The sequence below is a fragment of the Miniopterus natalensis genome, chromosome 13 (assembly GCF_054644295.1).
Source record: "Miniopterus natalensis isolate mMinNat1 chromosome 13, mMinNat1.hap1, whole genome shotgun sequence".
Taxonomy (NCBI): domain Eukaryota; kingdom Metazoa; phylum Chordata; class Mammalia; order Chiroptera; family Miniopteridae; genus Miniopterus; species Miniopterus natalensis.
The window spans coordinates 60,477,320-60,499,066 of record NC_142093.1 but is presented as its reverse complement, the minus strand read 5'-3'; the positions used below and the strand labels follow the sequence as shown (position 1 = coordinate 60,499,066).

At 44.3% G+C, this 21,747-nt stretch overlaps 1 non-coding gene across 1 annotated transcript; it reads right to left on the bottom strand.

Annotated features, from left to right (window-relative positions):
* Nucleotides 1-15,759: 15,759 nt before the first annotated feature.
* Nucleotides 15,760-15,954, bottom strand: LOC148091726 (small nucleolar RNA SNORA74). Its single transcript, XR_015715611.1, has one exon. It is a non-coding gene; the product is annotated as a small nucleolar RNA SNORA74 (small nucleolar RNA).
* Nucleotides 15,955-21,747: the final 5,793 nt, after the last annotated feature.

Sequence of the window (21,747 nt, the reverse complement as noted above, 5' to 3'; positions counted from 1 at the left end):
TGGTCACCTATAGTGTTTTTCATTTAAAGTTCTTTGGACTTAATTTTTTTAGGTCAATTTTTTTTTTTTAATAGAATAATACCTCTACATAGTTTAAAAAATCAGAGAGACTGAGAGGGCTTAGGAGAAGCAGGAGATCTCCCCATCAGCCCTCCCCTCCTCAAAGTCCTTTCCCCAAGAAGTAGTAACTTCTTATTTTCTAGCGGTTTATATGTCCGCATCCATAGTACAATATTTATGTTTCAAAATAATGTGCTGCTATTAATGTTATCAATCTTAGATTCTGTTGACTTCCTCCAAAGGTAGATGTTAATTAACTTAGTCACCCTATAGGTGCATACTTCCCCCTCTCCCATTGCTCACATGTTTTAGTCAAAGTGGTATTCAAAAGATTATGACTGTGTTAGTATTGCTCATGCCCGAGCCACAGTGTGTACTAGAATTAGATGTTATTTCATTATACCATTTTCCCTTAAAAGTCAGTAATTGCCCTTATTTTTTTAATTCCCTTAGTTGTGTTTATGATACATTTTTTAACCCACCCCCCTTGAAAAGCACAAAAACAAACCTCTGATAGAATTGGAAAATTCCTTTCAATATAGACAAACACTGTTGGTAGCTGTCTTAATCCATTCTGGCTGCTGTGACAAAACAGCACAGACTGAGGCTTATAAACAACATAAATTTACTTCTCACAGTTCTGGAAGCGGGAGTCTGAAATCAGGAGCCAGCATGGCCAGGTGAGGGCCCTCATCCAGCTGAAGGCTTCTGTGTCCTCAAGTGGCTGAAGGGGCTAGGGATCTCCATGGGGCCTCCTTTATAAGGTACTAATACTATTTATGAAGACTCCACCCTCATACCTCCCAAAGACCCCATCTCCTAATACAATCACCTTGGGGGTGAGAATTTCATCATATGAATTGGGGCAGGAGGCGGGGGCCATAATTTAGGCCAGATCAGTAGTCTCAGTTTCATCTTGTGATTGGAGTCTGTGCCTCCCTGATCCAACCTGAATCAACCACTCTTACTCAGCTGCCTCCCTGCTGGAAAGATGTCCCTGTGCCTCTGCCCCAGGAATAGAGGGTCTTTGTCTCTGTTTATGTGTATTCCCCTGTTTACTGGATCTCAGGTCTTCCTCTTTCTTCCCTCCCCCCTTTCTGGTGAAGCGCATTCTCCAGGAACTTCCCCCCAAAAAGGTGTATGGGAGGTAAAAAATGTAAGTCCTTGCGCCTTTGAAAATCACTTTCTTCTACCATCTTGAAAGAATGACTTCCCTCGGGGTGGCGGGCGTCTTGGAAGCTTTAAGGCATCCCTCCACTAGCTCCCCACTTCTAGGGCTGTGGGTGAAAAGGCCCACTGCTCCAGTTCCCATCACATGGTAGCTAGCTTCCTTCTTTACCTTGCCCTCTGGAAGCTTTTAGAGTCTTTTCATCTCCAGCATCCTGAACTTTCCCAGTGAGGCGGTTGTGACTTTTTCCATTCATTTTTCTCAACACTTCTTCCTCAGTTTTCAGCAGGGCATTCATGTTCTTAAATTTGGGGGAACTTTCTTGTATTATTTTATTGTTAATTTTCTCCATAGGATTTTTCTCTTCTCTTCTCTCTCTCTCTCTCTCTCACTCCTGTTGTCAGTGTTAGGCCTCAAGAACTGATCCCCCACTTAATTAAAACCTTTTTCTCTTGTAGGTCATTGCTTTGTCTTACTGCTTTACCTCTTTTCTTATGGTTGACAGTATTCCAGATGTCCCCCCAGTTGCCCCCCCACCCAGCCGCCCTCCTCCTAGCCCCGGTCCCCCAGGCCTTCACCACACTATTGTCTGTGCCCATTGGCTATGCAGATATGCATGTCAGTTCTTCGTTACTGCTTTGTCTCTTAAATGATGGCCTCAGCTCTACCTTTCTTATAATTTTTCCTTCCTTCTGCCTCTCTCAGTAGCCTCTTAAAAAAGCATTTTATTCTGAAGTCATTATAGGTTAATAGGAAGTTAAAAAGGCAGTACATTAGCCCCCTATTCCCTTCACCCACCTCTCTCAGTGGTTACGTCTTCTATTATAACACAGTATGCAAACCAGAAATTTGACATTGGGGTAGTGTGTGCATATAGTTCAATGTCATTCTATCATGGCTAGGTTCATGTAACCACCACAATCAAGACTGAACCTATTGCTATCCTAATTTCTAAGAACAGTTGTCTTGTTCTCTGAACTTTCCTCTTTTATGCTTTGGTTATAATTTTGTGGATACATTTTCTTTTCTCTGAGGGGTGTGTGTGTCAGTGTGTGGGTGTTTCCCATCCACTCATTTTGGAACCTTTTTTTCAACTGTCTGTTGATTCTAAATGCTCTTATTTTAAAGCAAGGCACTAAGAGTTGATCAGAAGATCTTTTGTTGGCTGGAGTTTAACTGGTGGGCCTCACTTCAGGGCAGTAGAGGGGGGACCCAACCACTTCATTATCGGAGTTTCAAATGTCATAATATATACATCTTTTCTCTTGGGCTAGTCTGTTTCTGGATGATAACCCTCCAGTCTCCTCTTAGGGGGTGTCTTCCCCTAACGTTCTGGGTGCTAATTAGGGAAAGAGATTCAGGGAGGAGGGGAGGTGAGCTAGAACTCATACATTTTAGTAGACACACTTTAATTTAGTGCTCCCACTTTTATTATACTAGACCCACTTCCCCAGAGATGCCCAGTATTCCAGACACAGAGCTCCCCAACAGGGATCCAGACCTCACTGGAGAAGGTGTAGACTTCACAGCTCAGTTGATGGCACAGGAGTTTGTTGGGTTGCCTAGGCCAGACCTGCTCCACAGAAAAGGCTGCTCTGGGGTTGAAGGTGAACAGAGGCCAGCTGGTGAGAAGCCACCACCAGGACTGGCGAGCAGGAAACACCTCTTGGGGCTGAAGGCAGGCGGAAGCTGGTAGGTGGGAACATGGCAGGAGTCCTGGCTCTGGGATCTGGCCTGCTGGCAGGATGGTGCATGCTGTCCATTTCGGAAGGACCATGGCAAGGTGGTCAACAGGCAGAAGCTCTGAGTGCACTGAAGGTTTGTCACTCCGGGTTCACAGCTGGGCCCAGCGCCACTGGATATTGTTTGTACCCGTAGTCACTGGTACAGGCACAGCAGCAGGAAAAACACTAGTGCACCAGACCCTGTGGTGGCCCTGTCCTCTTGCATTGTCCCTCCAGTGCCCCCTACTCATAAGGTGTAACATCATGCTCACTGCAAAGGAGAAATACTTCGAGTTCAGCCAATTAGTGGTAGAGTCAGCAGTGAAAAATGGTGAATTTGGAGCCAAGAAGCAGTAGATTTGGCTACTGGCATAGAGGAATAAAATGGAATGCAAAATACCGGTCTATTGATACATCTTATAAAATTGGGACATTTTCGGGCCAGCAGTTCTTTAATCAGTGGACCCTTGTTCACCATTTTTTGTTCTAAACTCCATATAGTACTTTGTGTTCAGACTTTTTTCTATGCTGTGAGTGTTTTTTAAAATACACGTAAAGTAAAACACTAGGATTATTAAAGCTGTATATGTAACCAGAAAGTCAAAGATACGTAGGTGGACTGTGGTTCAAGAGAACTGCCTATAAATTCTGGCCTCAGGAAAATGTCATAGGTTTCCTTCTTTTACACCCCCTTTTTCAAGTGGATAAACACACCTAAAATAATCCAGAGTATGGAAACTAGTTGGGGGAAAGGTAACTTCTCTACAAAGGAGGAATGTTTTCTTCTTAAATGGAAAAAAAGTTTCTTCTTTGCCAGAGCCCGCCGGCAGAGTCGATGGTACTGAGGAAGGGGTGAGGATGGAGAAAAGCCACACAGAAAAAAGATGGGATCAGGAGGACTGCATGCAGCTCATGACTGCTGCAGCCCCGAGTTTATTTTCCAAGCTCAATTTGTACCAGTGCTGTTGTTTTTGCTGAATAGCACCGCACCCCGTATTCCTTCCCCTTGCCCGATACAAAGTAATTCCTTTAAGGCCGAATGAATGTTCTTTCTGAGTAAACATCCTGCCTCCTGCAGGAGCTCAGACCTTGGTAACGATCTTTGTCTCGGCTTCTAATGGGAACTTTTTGGGGAGGATTGAGTCCTTGGCTTGGTATGTGGCTTGACTGTCCCCTTAACCCTTCAGGCCAGGGCCAGCTTCCTAATAAGCCTTTCCAGAATTTCTGGCAGCAAGCTAAATTAGTATCGTCTTGGTACCTCAAGGTCTGGGTCAGGGAGCAGGAGAGCACATCTGCAGCTCACCCAGGCAGCTCCTTTGTGAAGGGGCCACAGCAGCTCACCCACATCTCCCAGGGAGCAGGGGAGCACATCTGCAGCTAACCCAGGCAGCTCCTCTGTGCCTGGGGCCACAGCGACTCCCCACACTTCTTTAAGTTGTGTTTTTTTTTAAAAAAAGGAGAGTCCACAGTTCATTTCAACCTCCTGACTGGTAGATGCCATGGTACTCAATCTCCAAGAACCTAAGGCTTGCCAGTATCTGAGCTTTATGAGGGACCTTCTGTAAGAAAGGGAAATGGGGAGCAATCTAGGCAATGCTCCTGTGGAATGGGAAAAACACAGACTATGTTTAGTCTGGAGTTAGACATAGACTTGAAATTTGAGACCTGAGAGGCATGAGCTCCTGAGCAAAGCTTTTGAATTGAAATCTAGAGACCCATCTTCTTGTGCGGTACCATTTACTTGTGCGGTAATTTGGACAAGTTACATAATCTGTGTGGGCCTGTTTGAGATCTATAAAATGCAGTAACAGTTTCCCTATCTACTTTTCAAGACCGTGAGGTGTATCGGATGCAATAATAAATAGCTACAGTGCATTAAAATTGTGTTGCCATCAACATAAGTATACTTAAAATTCTTTATGTGAAATGCAATTGAAAGAGGGAGCGTAATCCCTAACTTAGAAATAACACCATTTTATGAACTTCATTAAAAGCTAGTAGTTTGTTTTGTTGAGATCCATTCCTAATGGTCTCTTTTTGGAGTTATGTATTTTACTTCCTATGTTGTAAGAATTTGAACATGCTCTAAATGTTCAGGATTATAAATATGCTCTAAATATTCAGTTGCAGGGCCAGATATGGAAATAAAAGGCTGTGATCTCCCCTTAGCATTTTTGAGTCCCAGAGGAATAGAAATTACTCAGAGACACATATCTTGTTGGATTTGAGATATATGCTATTTTTCAGAGGGAGCAAAGATCTAATAGTTTGGGTCCCTTTAATCAGTTTTGAGAGGGGGAAAAATGTTAGCAAATGACCTTGGCTCCATTGGAAGTTAACTTCTTGACCACAGCCATGGTATTAGGTAATCATGATAATGACCAACAAGATATAGCATAACAACAAGTAACAGCTGTGGGAGTGGCTGCCTTTCTTGGTCCAGGGACTTGACACATGTGCAGTTTTGCTTCAGGTGGTGCTCCTATTACCATGCCTTGGTCCTTTGTTAGCCAGCTAGGCGGTGCTCTCCCAGACCTTGCCGGTGGGCCTGCCCCTTCCCATTAGCACCCACCACATGCAGCTGGATTTCCAATCCTTAGGTTACAGCTTTGCCCATCAGACCTTTTTTCTTGTATTCTTCTAATAGTTAGTGTTTCACGGGAACAATCTGATGCCAGTTTAATTAATTTTCTTTAATTCTTTAATTTTCTTAATTTCAAAAGCTGGGAAGCTTCTCTCCTTTGTCTGCCATTTGAATGCCTCATCATTTTCTATCTTTCATTCTGAAATTCAGAAACTTCATGAGATATTTTGAGACCTTTTTCATTAATGTTCAGAGTTCAGTGAGTTGTTTTTTTTAATACTAAAACTCAAATTTTTTTCAGCTCAAAGAAAATTTATTTATTCGCTGATTGTTCCTCCTTCAGTTTTCCTAGATCCTTATCCCTATCTCTTAATTTTTCCTCCCATACTTTGTCCTCTCTACCCTTTTTCTGTGGCTTCTGGGAGACAGTTGAAGCTTGTTTTCTAAATCTCTTATGTAGATTACAATCTGTCTAACCTTCGTTGTGGTGTTTAATTTGACAATTGTGTTTCTGCCTGGACACAGCGTTTCTAGCCATCTTAAGTGGTGGCTCTCTGTTCTGCTCGTGCTGATTTAGTGTCTTCCTGAGTCTGGTTTTAATAACAAAGAAACAGACAATTTTTCCTCTCCCCATCCCTCATCCTTGCTACCCTAGAAGAGTAATGGGGAGAGGACAGTCCCCTGAACACCCCTCATGTTTCCCTCATTTCGAGGTCTGTATTCACACCTGCTGGCTGTTCACTCCTCTTCTCTCTGAGATTAGCGCCTGTCTGCTGTTGGGGTCGGGGGGTTGCTGGCTTAGCCTAGGCCTATGCGTTTCCAGGCCCAGATGCAGAAGGAGTGAGAGGCCGGGGATGGTAGTGGAGAGGAAGAAAGAAGGTGCCTGTGCTTTCTGCCTGGCCCTGCCCTCCTGTTCCTGCCCAGATGCTCGAGTAGGAGTGGCCAAGGCCATTTCTCCTAGGTCCCCAAAGCCTGGGTGCTCCCCAGAGGCCCTGCTTGGGGCACTGGAGTTTCCTACTCACTGCCTTGCCCTGGAGTGCCAGAGGTGGGTTAGGGCTTTTCCTTTTGGAGGCCCCCAGTGGTCTTTCTCCTTCTGGCTTCTGTAATATATTTGATGCTTCTTCCTAGTACTAGGTGGTATTAGAGGTCATCCGCCCCCCTTTAGTTTCCATTATAGGAAATAGAGGGAGTTCAACTAATACCCTCAAGAAAAGCTCTTTATTCACTGTTTGTTTTTGATATTTGTCTTCCAATGTTACTAGCAGTATAAGCGAGAGGCATAATAGCACAACAACTTTACAGCTGCCAGCACCCATTATGGGTACAAAAAGGCACCAGAATCATCCAAAAATGTACAGCACACTTTCTGCCTTTACATAGAATTTATTGAGATTGTAATTGGGAGTAGAAAACATGAAATATAATTGGTGTCAGGTATTTTGATGTCATATAATATTTGTTACTGCTTTAGAGCCTGCTAATTTTGCACCCTACCTTACATTGCCCATTTTTTTCATTCAATGTTGGAATGGCACTTGGTGTGTCAAATTAGCATGGTAGACATATAGGCTCCTTCGGGAAACCGAATGCAAATACAAGGAAGCAAAATACCAGCTTCTCTTTGGAGGCTGTACTGTCAGGAATCTGAAAGAGTCGGCTGGTTCTTTCTCAACCTGCACTCTGAAACCTGTGTTTCATTTGCTCCTTATAGAGTCTGGTTACGGGAATTCCCACTGTCCTCTTTGCCCTGGGAAATCTCCTGAGATCATAGTAACTGACAAGGGAAGTAATCCTATCAACCCAAGATTGGCAGTATAAAACTTTAGAAACTGATCTGGCAACATGTTTCATAGAGTCCATGCAGCCACCATAGTCACACTTTGTTAACTTCGAGAAATGATACAAATGAAGGTAAATAATAGCAGAACGAAGAATTCATTGACTCATTATGTAGAAATAGAGATGCATTCTCAGTATTTCACACTGGGTGATTTTAATGCGTGCTTATTTAATGAATGAATATTTTGTAAGCATTAGAAATTATAACAAGGTGGTGTAGCAACATGAAAGAGGACAAAACATACCACGTTAAAGGGGGCAAAAGGCTTATATATTGCAACTATATAAAAATATATATTTATGGGAAATCTTAGAAGGGAACATATTGATGTGATTACTGGGACATTTGGATTTTTTTTATTGTTTTCACCCTCATTTATAAACTTCAATTAAATAACTTTCATAACTTAAAAATAGAGTTGTTTAAAAGAAACAAACAAAAACAACAAGCTAGTAATCAGAAGAGATTTAGCAACCGAAATGAAAAACTTTGCATTTGGTCTAATATTAAAATATTAACTCCTTCACTGTTTACTACTGACTTTTGCTGAGCTTATCTGTTGCAAAATTTTTATTGACTTCAAAGTTTTGAATACTTACAAATTCAAAAAGAAATCTATCAAGAAACCCAGTTAATAAGTAACAGCTAACATATTTAGTGTCATACAAGGAATATTTTGTGCTTAACTTTCTCATAGTGACAGAGGCTTACTAAGTAAGCCCGAGTGTTCTATCATATATTGTGACCTTAAAGCATGTCATGAAATTCTGGCCTTTATTGGTTGTATAAAAACAGTGTATGAAGTAACTATAGGATGCACCAATGTCACTGTGGAATTTTCTGATAGGACATGAGGAATGGATCATAAAAATCCACTTGTATGTATGCTATTAAAATAACCTCAGCTGTGCTCTTTGCTGACTAGACAAAAATGAAATGATATATCTGTATCTGTGTCCAGAGGCCTCGTGAGAGCAGGAGCTCAAGGAGCCTGAGCCCGTCCCACCACGGCTCTGTGTGTAAGGCCTGATCTTTTTGGTTTTCATTTTTGGATTGTTTTATCACAATAAATTTTACACAATAAAATTTATCATTTTAACTATTTTTCAGTGCCCAGGTCAGTGGTGTAAAGCACAGTCATACTGTTTTGCAGCCATCACCACCATCATGTCCATCACTGCTCCCATCTTCTGCTACTGAAACTGTCCCCACTAAACAACTCTCATCCCCTCGCCCACCTGCTGCCTTCCACCTCACCTATCTCTGACTCCAGGGCACTAGGGATATCCTGTGAGTGGATCCTCACAGTGTTTTTCCTTTTGAAACTGTTTTTTTCAATGAGCAAAATGTCTTCAGCATCCGTCCAGGATGTAGCATGTGCCACAGAGTCCCTCCTGTTTTTTAACTGAATCTATTGGGGTGGCATAAGTTAATAAAATCGTATAGGTTTCAGGTGAACAGTTCTATGATACACCATCTATATATTGTATTGTGTGTTCACTACCCCACATCAGGCCTCCTTCCATCACCGTTGATCCCCCCTCTACTCTGTACCTCAGCCCACCCTTTTCCCTCTGGTAATCCACAGGCTGATGTCTGGGTCCACCAGGTGTTTTTTCTTCTGTGCTTAACTGCTTCACCTTATTCACCCAGCCAAGCAAATACCCTCCCTCTGACAGCTGGCAGTTGGTTCTCTATACAGGTGTCGTCTGTTCCTATTTTGTTTGTTAGTTTATTTTGTTCATTAGATTCCACATATAAGTGAAATCCTATGGTATTACTGTTTCTCTGCCTGCCCTATTTCACTTCTGATAGTACACTCCAGGTCCACCCATGCTGTCACAGATGGTAAGATTTCCTTCTTTTTTGCAGCTGCATAGTAGTCCATTGCGTAAATGCACCACACCTTTTTGTCCACCCATCTCCTGGTGGGCACTTGGGCTGCTTCCAAGTCTTGGCCACTGTACGTAACACAGCAGTGAACATAGAGGAGCATATGTTCTTTCAAATCAGTGTTTCTAGTTTCTTGGGAATATTCCCAGAACAGGAATTACTATGTCATAAGGAAATTCCATGTTTTAGAAAAATGTGTTCATTGGTTTCAGAGAGAGGAAGGGAGAGGGGGAGAGAGATAGAAACATCAGTGATGAGAGAAAGTCATGGATTGGCTGCCTCCTGTGCGCCCCCTACTGGGTATCATGCCCACAACCCGAGCAGGTGCCCTGACTGGGACTCAAGCCAAGATCTCCTGGATCATAGGTCGATGCTCAAAGGCTGAGCCATGCTGCCCGGGCAAAGAAATTCCATTTTATAATTTTTGAGGTAACTCCCATACTGCTTTCCACAGTGGCTGCACCAAATGCATTCCCACCAGTGGTGCACAAGGGTTCCCTTTGTCCACATCCTCACCAGCACTTTTCATTTGTGGATTTATTGATGGCACCCATTCTGACAGGTGTGAGGTGATATCTCATTGTGGTTTTAATTTGCATCTCTCTGATGATCAGTGACACTGAGTATCTTCTTATATGTCTATTAGCATCTCTGTGTCCTCTTTGGAGATGGGTCTATTCAGATCCTTTGCCCAGTTTTTCATTGGATTGTTTGGTTTTTGGTGTTGAGTTTTATAACTTCTTCATAAATTTTGGATATTAAGCCATTTTTACATGTATGTGGACTGTCTTTCATTTTGTTGATGGCTTCCTTTGCCGGGAAAATATTTCTTAGTTTGATATAATGCCATTGGTTTATTTTTCTTTTGTTTCCCTTCCCGGAGGAGATCAGAAAAACTATTGCTATGAGAAATGGCCGAGATTTTACTTCCTCTGTTTTCTTCTGGAATTTTTACGGTTTTAAGTCTAACAGTTTAAGTCTTTAATCCATTCTGAGTTTTTTCCTTGTGTATGGTGGAAGAAGGTGATCTCGTTTACTTTTTATCCATGTATCTGTCCCATTTTGCCAACATCATTTATTGACTAAATTATCTTCACCCCATTTGATGTTCTCATGTCCTTTGTCAAATATTATTTGACAATAAGTGGGTGGGTTTATTTCTGGGCTTTTTATTCAGTTCCATTGATATATATGTCTTTTTATGCCAGCACCATGCTGCTTTTATTACTATGTCCTTGTAATTCAGTTTTGTATCAGGCAGCATGATTCGTCCAACTTTGTCCTGCTCTCTCAAGACTGCTGTGGCTATTTGGGGGGAGGGTGTTGTTTGTTTAGTTGGTGGTTTGGTTTTTGGTGGTTCCATGTAAATTTTTGGAATATTTGTTAGACTTTTGTGAAAGACTCCATTGGTATCTTGGTAGGAATTGGTTAAATCTATAGATTGCTTTGGGTAGTAGGACACTTTAATGATGTTAATTCTTCCTCTCCATGAACATGACATATGCTTCCACTTATTTGTATCTTCACTTTTTTTTCTTTTTGCTAATCCTCACCTGCAGATATTTTTCCATTGCTTTTTTAGAGCGAGTGGGAGGGAAGGACGGATAAATAGAGCGAGACAGAGAGAGGGAGGGAGAAACCTGGATGTGAGAGAGATGCAGTGATCAATTGTCTCCCACATGAGCCCTGACCAAGGCTCGGGATCACAGCTGCCACTTAGGTATGTGCCCTTGACCATGGAATCACACCTTTGACCCTTTGGTGCTCGAGCTTATGCTCTAACTAGTGAGCCCCACTGGCCAGGGCTTCAGCTTCTTTTTCCACTATATCATAATTTTTGGACTATAGGCCTTTAACATTCTTGGTTAATTTCATTTTTAGATTTTTTTTCATGCAGTTGTAAATGAGATTGTTTTCTTAGTTCCCTTTTGATAGTTCATTATTGGTGTACAAAAAGGCAACTGATTTTTGGATATTTATTTTGTACCAGTACTGTACTTTGTTAATCAGTTCTAGTAGTTTTTTGGTTGAATCTTTTAGGTTCTCTATATACAGTATCATGTCATCTGCAAAAAATTGATAGTTTTACTTTTTCTTTTCCATTACAAATGCTTTCTATTTCTTTTTTGTTCCTAAACACTGTAGGTGCATCTTCTAGCAGTACGTTGAATAAGAGTAGTGAAAGCAGACAACCCTCTCCTGTTCCTGATCTTAAGGGAAACACTTTTAGGTTTTGCCCATTGAGTATGCTGTTTGCTGTGGGTTTGTAATTTATGGCCTTTATTATGTTTAGGCATGATCCTTCTTTTCCCACTTTGCTGATAGATTTTATCATGAATCGGTGCTGGATTTTGTCTGATTTTTTTCTGCATCTATTAACATGATCATTGTGATTTTCATTCTTACTTTTGTTCACATGTTGTATCAACATGTGGATATTGCCCCAACCTTGCATCCCCGGAATAAATCCCACTTAATCGTGATGTATGATCATTTCAGTGTATTGCTGGATCCAGTTTACTAATATTTTGTTGAGGATTTTAGCATCAGTGTTCATCAGGGAGATTGGCCTATACTTTTTTCATAGTATCTTTATCTGATAAAGGTTTCTCAATCTTGTTATGTCTTGGGTTTCTTTTTGTTGTTGTTTTTGTTACTCCTCACTTGAAGATATTTTTCCTTTGCTTTATTTTTAGAGAGAATGGAAGGGAGTAAGAAAGGGGACTGGGTAACGGGGGGTGTGGAAGAGAGAGAGAGAGAGGGAGCCACCAATGTGAGAGAGACAGATGTTTTGGTTGCCTCATGTATGTGACTTTAACCAGGAATCCAACCCACAACTCTTCAGTGGGTAAACCAACAATAATGACTGAGCCACACTGGCTAGGGCTTCATTGATCACTTGTATTTTTTTTAGACTCTGTTTTTTTAATTTCTGCTTTGATTTTCATTATTTCTTCCTTCACTTACTTTGAGCTTTCTTTGTTTTTCTAGTTCCCCTAAGTGTAAAGTTAGATTGCTTATTTGAGATTTTTTCCTGTTTCTTGAGGTAGACCTGTAATGTTAGGAATTTGTCCCTTAGGACTGCTTTTTCTGTGTCCATAGATTTTGAGTTGTTGCATCCTTGTGTTCATTTATTTCAAGGCATCTTTTGATTTTTTTCTTCCCTTGATCTCATTCATTGTTAGTAACATGTAAATATATCCTCCATGCCTTTGTGTTTTACAGTTTTTTATTCTTGTTTTTTAAATTCTATACATCATTATTTTATTGTGGCAAAACGTAGATATCATAAGATTAACAATTTTAACCACACTTAAGTATACAATTCAGTAGCATTAAGTATACTGACGTTTTTAAGTGATCACCACCATCCATCTCCAGAAAGTATTGTTTTGCATCTCGTTATTTTAATTTTCTTTTTTATTGAATTTATTGGGGGTGACAGTAGTTAATGAGATTAAATAGGTTTCAGGTGTACAATTCTGTAATACATCGCCTGTAGAACGGTGTCTTGTGATTTATTTCTAGTTTCATATCATTATGGTCAGAGAACATTCTCGATATGATTTCAGTCTTAAATTTACTGAGGCTTGTTTTGTGTCGTGACATAGGGTCTGTCCTAGAAAATGTTCTGAAGACACCAATGAAATCCTTCTGATGTAGTATGTAATTTAAGGCCACTGTTTCCTTTCCGATTTTTTGTCTGGAAGATCTATCCATTGATGTCAGTGGGGTGTTAAATCCCCTGCTATGCCTGTGTTACTGTCTCTTGCTCTTCATCAAGATTTGCTTTGTATATTTGGGTGCTCCTATGTGGAGTGCCTAAATATTTGCAAGGGATATATGCTCTTATTGGATTGTTCCCTTTATCATTAGGTAGTGTCCTTCTTTGTGTCTTAATATAGCCTTTGTTTTAAAGTTTACTTTGATATAGCTATTGCGACCCCAGGTTTTAATTTCATTCTCATTTGCATGAAATATCATTTTCCATCCCTTTACTTTTATTTTAGTCTGTATCTGTTTCATCTGAGATAAGTCTCTTATTGACAGCATATATATGGGCCTTATTTTCTTATCCACTCAGCTACCATGTCTTTGGATTGGAGTATTGAAGCCATTTATATTTGAAGTGGTTATTGGTAGGTACGTATGTATTGCCTTTTATACTTTTAACTGTGCTCTTTGTTTTTTTCCTTTTTTTTTTAATAGTTCTTGTAATATTGTTGTGTGGGTAACAAACGCCTTTAACTTTTTGCCTGGGAAGCTCTTTATTTCTCTGTCAATAGTCAATATTAATTGATAGCCTAGCTGGGTAGAGTAGTCTTCGTTGTAGGTCCTTGCTTTTCATCACTTTGCATATTTCATGCCAATCCCTTCTGGCTTGAAATGTTTCTGTTGAGAAAGGAGCTAAAAGTGTTATGGGAGCTCCCTTCTTGGTAACTGACTGCCTTTCTCATGCTCTTTTAAGATTCTTTCTGTCTTTCACCTTTGCCATTTTCATTTTGATGTGTCTTCGTGTGGGCCACTTTGGGTTCATCTTCTGTGGGACTCTGGACTTTCTGGACTTGTGTGGCTTTGTTCTTCACCAGATTAAGAATTTTCAGTCATTATTACTTTTAAGGTTCTGGATCCCTTGCTCTTTCTTTTCTCCTTTAGCTTCTGTGATGCAGATGTTGTTATGCTTCATGTTGTCCCAAAGCTCCCTTAGACTGTCCTCATTTTTAAAAATTCTTTCTCCTTTTTGCTGCTCTGATTGGGTGTCTTCTGCTACCTTGTCTTCCAAATCACAGATTCAATCCTCTGCTTCATCCACCTATTTCTTCTAGTGTGTTCTTGACTTCAGATATTGTATTATTTATTTTTGACTGATTCTTTTCTATGTTTTTTTATGTCCCTTTTCATGTTCACTATCTCTTTGTTTAAATTCTGTCTTCATCCTTTCTTCCCCTGAGTTCCTTTAACATCCTTATAACCATTATCTTCCACTCTGTATCTGGTAGATTGCTTCCTCCACTTCATTTAGCTTTTTAAATGGAAATGTCTCCTGGTCTTTAATTTGGGGCATGTTTTATTGTCTCCCCATTTTGGCTGCCTCTGTGTGTTTGCTTCTGTGTATTAGACTCCCAGTCTTGATAGTGTGGCCTTATGTGGTAGGTTTCCTGTGGGACTCAAATGTCTCATTCTTCTTGATAACCTGATCTCAATGCTCCCAGAATGCCCCTTGTGTGTTTTATGTGGACTCTCCTATTGTAGTTGAGTCTTGTTTGCTATTGGCCCGTGCGTGTGTGGGGTTGATCTTCAGGGTGGTGATTGTGAGGATCAACCCTGACCACAGTGTACAAGCTGCTGTGCAGGTGCTGATCATGTGAAACAGAATTGGCCTCAGCAGAGTCTGGTGCTTGTTGAGATCTCCCTTTGGATCTACTTAGCTTGTGAATTAATTAGATTAATCAATTGAGAATTAATTGGATCCTGCTCTGATATCATCTGTAGCTGGCCACTGAGTGCATTTGTCCTAGAGTCTCCTGGGAGGGACTCTGTTGTTGGCCAATGTCAGATGCTTCCTGTGACTGGCCCAGGGCCATGTATTTGGAGCTACAAAGCAACTCACAGTTGGTGGCTGCCTCTGCTGGGCCTAACTGAATGCAAGAACATTCAGGCATTACACCAAGCTGGCTTTTTACTAGCACTGAGCCTGGGGGAAGATCAGCAAAGGTCCAAGACACCCCATGATCCGCTGCTGCCATCCTCCATGTGCTGGCGGCCTCTTAGGCTAAGTCACTGAAAGAGCCTCTGGAGGTACTCAAGTTGCATGAGGTAGGATCTCAGTGAGTCCCCAGGTAGGGGAGAGTGATGGTCACTAGTTTGATACAGGTTCAAATTCAGTGTCAGTGCTTTGTCTGAGGCTACTCAGTAAATGTCACAGGTATACCATGTCTAGCTGTTACTCACTGGATGCTCGTGCACCTTTGAGCAGTGTACAAAAGGCCCAGGCCTTGGCTGTCTTTGAAAGAATGGAATTAAAAACTCAAATCATTCCACTTCCCAGGATTTAGGTGTCTGTGATGTGCAGCCTGAGATCAGCTGCATAAGCTCAAAGGGTTTGCAGAGGGTCCTTGTGTGCTCAGAGGGCAGGAGCCACTACCTGTTGTGGGAAATTGTTGGGTCTGCTGGGACACTGTGGGCGAAAGAGCCCATGGAGGGGTCCTGCAGCTATGATCCAGTCACTGTGTCATGAAAAGTTTAGTGTCCTCGTGTTTGGCTAATCCTGTCTGATGCCTACCTCCATTTCCATCCTAAGAGAACTGCAGTTCTGCTCAGACATCTGACCAGATGAATGTATCCTGCATGCCTGGGAAGCAATGACCTAGCCTTCTGTCCTCAAGACTGGGTGAGCCTGACTGGCTGGGGTGCAGGGAAGGGCAGATAAAGTTCTCTTGAGTGGTTTGAAAATGCTATTAGTATCATTGAAGGTTTAAAAATATTTTGTTCTCTGTGCTACCACACCAGAGCAGTGAAGTGATGCTTAGCTCGCCCTCAAGGAAGCACAGTTCTGCCTTGCACCAGTGCCCGGTGCCACTAAAACAGTTATGGGAGCAACTGGAGGAAGAAGACAGGGCATTCCTATCCCAGCAGTGTCCCACCATCACCAGCGATGCTCTCTGGACAGCTGACCACTGCTGGAGCCATTTAGGGCTTTTAGGCACTACAGTGACATGATCTGATTTATATTTGTTAAAGATCACTCTGACTTTTATTTTACTTGAAACATTTCTATGGAAAATTATTTTTTCCCAATTAGAGCAGACATTCAATATTATTTTCACGTTTTCAGCATAGAGGTTAGAAATGTAATTTACAAAGTGATCCACCAATAACTCTTGTCTAGGGTTTTCTTCAAAAGGGATCCTATTCCTGAGGAGTCTACCCTCATGATCTCATCACCCTCCAAATGCCACCACTTTTTATTTTTAATTGAATTTATTGGGGTTATGTTGGTTAATAAAATTGTATAGGTTTCAGGTGCATGGTTCTATAATGCACCATCTGTATATCATACTATGTGTTCACCACCCCAAGTCAAGTGTCCTTCCATCCACATATGTAACCCCTATAACTTTTTCTCCCTCCCCACACACCCCCTCCCTTGTGGAGATCACTCTGATTTGACATTTGAAATAATACTTGAGATGTGTCTTGACACAGGTAGGATTTAGATGAAGAGTGTGAGAAATGTGCTTCTGGTAGAGAGTGGGCACTTGGCCTGGAGGGAAGAGAGATGAAGACTGGAGAGACTAGAGCACAGTTTCCTATGAGTGAGGAGACACGGCAAGGGAACAGAAGATCCTCCATGGAGGGAACAAGCAGAGCGGGAAAAGAACAAATCACAGATAGGTAAGAGTAGGGGATGCAGGGAACCCTGGGAAGTGGCAGGGCAGGGAGAAAAGGGGATGTGGGAGGGGAATGGCAGCGGGACAGGAGACCCTAGGAATGGAAGGGCAGGTGGAAAAGGGAATATTGATGGAAGGGAAGGGGTACAGGGAACCTTCCATGGGGAGACAGGGGACCCTACATGGAGAGGACGGTGTCCCCTGTTCCCTGTCCGTCCCCTCCTCACCCTACTGCTCTGCCCACTTCATGGTGGCTCCCCTGTCCTCCCTACATTCCCCCTTCTGTAGAGGGTCCCCTGTTTTTCATTCCGCCTCCCCTCCATGGAGGGTCCTTTGTTCCCCTGCCCAGCCTCATCCAAGGAAGGTCCCCTGTCCAATGCAGGACAAACTTCAGGGAGGTTCCCTATATCCCTGTGTGCTCTCTCCATGTAGGATGCCCTCTTCCCTTCCCTGTCCCTCATAGGGGGGCTTTCCTGCCACCCTACTCATTACTTTTTATAGAGGGTGCCCTGTCTTGCTGCCCAACTCCCTCCATGAAGTGTCCCCAGTCCCCCTGCCATGCCTCCTATGAAGATTCCCCAATCCTCCCTGTCTTGCCCCATCAAAGTAGGGTCCCCCTGTCCTTCCTACCCTGTCAGCTGCTTGGAGATTGCCCTGTTCTTCTGCCCTGCCCCCTCAAAGGGAGGTTTCCTATCCCCAGGACCATACCCTTCCATGGAGGGTCTGCTGTCCCCTTTCCCTGCCCCATCCACGGAGGTCCTCTGTCCCTCCTGCCCTCTAAACTTCATGTAAAATGCTCTTTTCTTTTGCCCCTGCCCTTCCATGGAGGATTTCCTGTCCTCCACTTCCTTCCCCTGCAGAGGGGCATTCCCTGTTTTCTATCCCATTCCCCTCCATGGAGGGTGCCCTGTCTCCCACCACTCTCAACTCCAAATTGAGTCTCTTGTCCTACCTTTCCTGGTTCACCATGGAGGGTTCCATGTCCCCCTGCCCTGTCCTCTCAGTCGTGGGGTTCTGTGCCCCCCTGCCCATTTTCCTCCTTGGAGGGTTCTCTGAACCCCCAGAACTTCCCGTTTAAAGAAGCATCCCATGTCCTCCCTGCCCTTCCTGTTCTGCCCTCCCTGTCCTTTTCCCTCAGTGGGACTTCCCCTTTTTCCCTGCTCTCTGACCTCCAAAGAGGGTCCCCTATCCTACCTGACCTTTAACCTCGATAGATGCTACCCTGTCACCCTGCATTGCCCCCGCCATGGAGGGTCTCCTGTCACCACTGCCCTCTCAACTCCAAGGAGGAGCCTCTGTCCTCCCTTCCCTGCCCCCTTCATGAAGGATCTCCGGTCCTCCATGCCCTGCCCTCTTCATGGAGGGTCCCCCGTCCACCCTGCCCTCCTCTCTACGGACGTATTTTGTTTCCTTATCCTGTTCCATCACACACAGGTCTCTGAGAGTGTGGGTTTCGGTCTCCAGTGTTCATCTGTCCTGCCTTCAAGCCATGTTTACACTGTCTGTATCTGAAGCACATGTCAATCTTTCATCTGTATAAATCCTACCCTTTAAAATTTTATTTCAAATGCCAAATCACAGAGTGATCTTTAAAAAATATATATCAGATCATGTTCTTTTCTGCCTGAAAGCCTTAATGGTTGGGATAACATTTTCAACTCACCCAAGGGCCATATATTTGCCTGGACCCCCCCCCACACACACACACACTTTCCTGCACCCCAGCCAGCCTGGTTCCTCGTTCCCTGGGAGCACTTGCTGTCCCTTTACTGGTGGCTTCCCCAGTTCTCCTTGTGTCCAGCTCTGTTTCAACAGCCAAGTCTGAGTTTAAATATGTCAAGAACTTGGGAAGCCCTTTTCTGAGCCTGCTGGAGAATCATCCTGCAGAGGCTCTAACCCAGCTTTGTGGGGTATCACGCTTCAACAGGTCACAGAATTAAGACTGGTCAAAATGGTAAGACAGGGCATAGAGGTAAGCTGGCAACCATTCGAGGTCTGCCAGGTTGGCCATGGTAGCCAGGTGTTCTTTGGGTTCTTTTCCTTAAATCAGTGAGTGAACAATTGTTGAGCTCCAAAGCACAATTTTTTGTTACTTGAAAAACAAAAAAATCTCATAAATGTGCCAAACTTCTGTGCATCAAAGGACACTATCAGGAGAAAAAAGACTACCCATAGAAAGGGAGGAAATAGTAGCAAAGCAAATATCAGGGACGCGTCTAATACTTAATCTAGATAAAAAATTGCCGCAACTTCTGATGGTGAGAGTTGTGTCCATTTGGCTGGGCTATAGCACACAGTTATTTGACCAAACATATCTGCAATCAGTTGATTTTGGGGGTAATTTCCCTGGAAACAGGGTGGGTTCTGTAACTCAGCTGAAACCCTTAGGAGTGAAAATTAAGATTCCTTGGTACAGAGGAAATTGTGTCTCAGATCACAGTATAACATGTTGCTGTTTTTAGCCTGCTGGTCTGCTCACAGACTTCAGACTTGTCAACCCCCATCATGACAAGAATAGTTTCTGGCCTGTCTGGCTAGACATCTTTGCTTTGATCGGCTTCCCTCTGACCTGCCCTGGTCTGCTACGCTCTGCTCTGGTGAGACATCATCAGTGTCTCAGCTCTAGTCCAAGATGTAGTTTCCTTTCACAGGGAAAATGTGCCCTCCCAGCCAGACGGGCGCTGACACATATGGACAGAAATCCCTGCCCCTGGGACTTTAGCAAAGGAGGACTCCAAAGCCTGCTGACCATAAATAACCATCATCCCTTCTAGGAATGAAGAGGCCTTGGGGAGAATTGTAGGGAAGTTGTAGGTGTTTCCCCTCCCTCCTGGCAGAGTGCACCAGTAGGACTACCACTGTCCTTCCAGGGCAGAAGCAGCTTCCCAGTGCTCCTGAGGGCCCAGCTGTGTCCCCGCTGGTGAAGAAGTTGCTTTGCCCACCTGGACACTCAGTAACAGATGATGTTCTTGACCCAAGTCTACAGCTGGACATCTAGGACTGGGGCTCCAGCTGGCAGGACAGGAGGTAACTGCAGGACAGAGTGGCACCTGTGAGCTCCCAGGAATTACACCTCAGGTGTCCCTCCCACTGTCAGGTGACCTAGGAGGTGCTACACAGCAAGGTCTGGGGTTGACCAGGTAGCCATGGACACAGGTTCTCTGGACTATCCACATGGATAGCCCACCACTACCCTCACCCAACTCCTGCTGGAGCTCACCTCTGCCTCAGGCCCAGGTGTGTGATCCAGGGCCAGGAACCAGGCCCTGAATTGCTCCTCGGGCTCTCTTTCATATTTCTCAGTAGCCCCCTGCAGCTCCACTGTCTTTTCCATTACCTTCTGTTCCCGGGGCCAGAGAGAGAGAGGATGCAAACACAGCTCGAGTGAGGAGTGGGGCAGGGGATAGGTCCAGGGTCTTTTTGCACATGGGCACTGCCCTTCCACTAATTCCATCCAGACCCTACCCATGCTCGTAGTTGGGCAACAGCTTTTCCTCCAGAAAGCTGTCCTTGATGCCATCCCCCTACCCCAGCCACCAACTGGAGGGGTTTCCCACCTCTGTTATAAAAGCCTCCCAATAGATGTATGATGCAGGGGATGGAGCCCGGGAGTGGGCTGTCCTGGATGTCCCCGATTTTCACTCCTTCCCCTGCCCCCAGGAGGTCCCACAGCCACTCACCTTCCTCTGGTTTTCTCTGTGGACCTGATTCCCCTGCAAGGCAGACAACCCAAGTCTACCAGAAAGAGCCGCCCCAGGCATGGTTAGCCCTGGGCCCACCCCTACTCATGTTGGAATACTGCCAAGTCCCAAGAGGGGATGGGAAACTCAGAAAGACAGGACTTGGACCCAGGCTACTCTCTGGACTCCAGCCCACAGCGACATGGATTGCTATATGGACAAGCCCCCAGGGAAAGCTGTACTGACAACTCAGGGCTGTCTCCCCAAAGGTTAATCCTGGTCATCCACCTCCAAAGAAATCTCTATGTCTCTGTCCAGCATCATCAGGTCATCTAGAAATTCCCAAGGAAGGGGACACATTGGGTAATCAGTGAAGGTGGGGTGAGCCCCTGCTCTCAGGTGTGTCAACACAGCCTCCCCTGAAAGTCTGCCATCTTCAGCTGCTTGGGCCACCCTAGGGATCCCACATGGAGCAGACCAGGACCCTTTGAGCCTCCCCTCAATTGTCCCATCCCTCACTCTCCAAGAAAACTCCTAAACACATTTCAGGGCCTATCTTGGCAAATCACAGGGTTTGTGGTCCTGGGCCAGCCCCACCCCCATAGGTTTGCTGCACCCAGCTCAGACAGAGCCTCCTGTCTCTGACCCTGGAGCACCCACCAGACAGGCTCACTTAACTTCTTATGCAGCCTCTTCTGTGCTCAGTATCAGAGTGACAAATCTGGAAGGCCACTTCTGCCAGGGTCCAGGACATGGTCATTGAGCACATACTCCCCCCACCCCTTTCCCCCCTCCATCCCAACCTCACACTCTGGACATCGGACCCAAATCAGCTGGTGCCAGGGCTGCTGTGCCTCCAGCATGCTCTGATTCTGGCAAGCTCTCAGCTACAATGTTTACTTGGTGTGTGACCTTGGGCAGGGGCCTGGCCTCCCTGACCTGCTTCCTCCTCTGGAAAGTGTGAGATCTCCACCTAGCTCACAGGTCCTCTTGAAGACTCAGTGTCATTACTGTCATCACTGCTCTCATCCTACCCTTCCAGATAGAACAGTGCAGGGGGTTCTGCACCGTCCTTTCCTGTCTGAACCTTGTGAGCACCCTGTGAGGCCTGTAGCCGAGGATGGTGGTCCCTCCACCTCTCTCATTAGGAAACAGGGGACCCAGAGGAGGACAGTGAGTGGCTCGGGCCCACACAGGAGAGGCCACCTGCCCCTCTCAGCCAGAGGCTTTGTCCCATCTGCCCTCACCATCCCCATCACTGTCCAGAGCCCTGTCCTCTGGGCTCTCAGGTTGTGCCCAGGCCCCCAGTGGGCCAAGGCATAGATGGACAGGTGTTTCAGGAGCCTGGCTGAGCAGCCCTGCCTGGCCTACCACACTGGAATCTCTGCCCATCAGACCAATACCAAG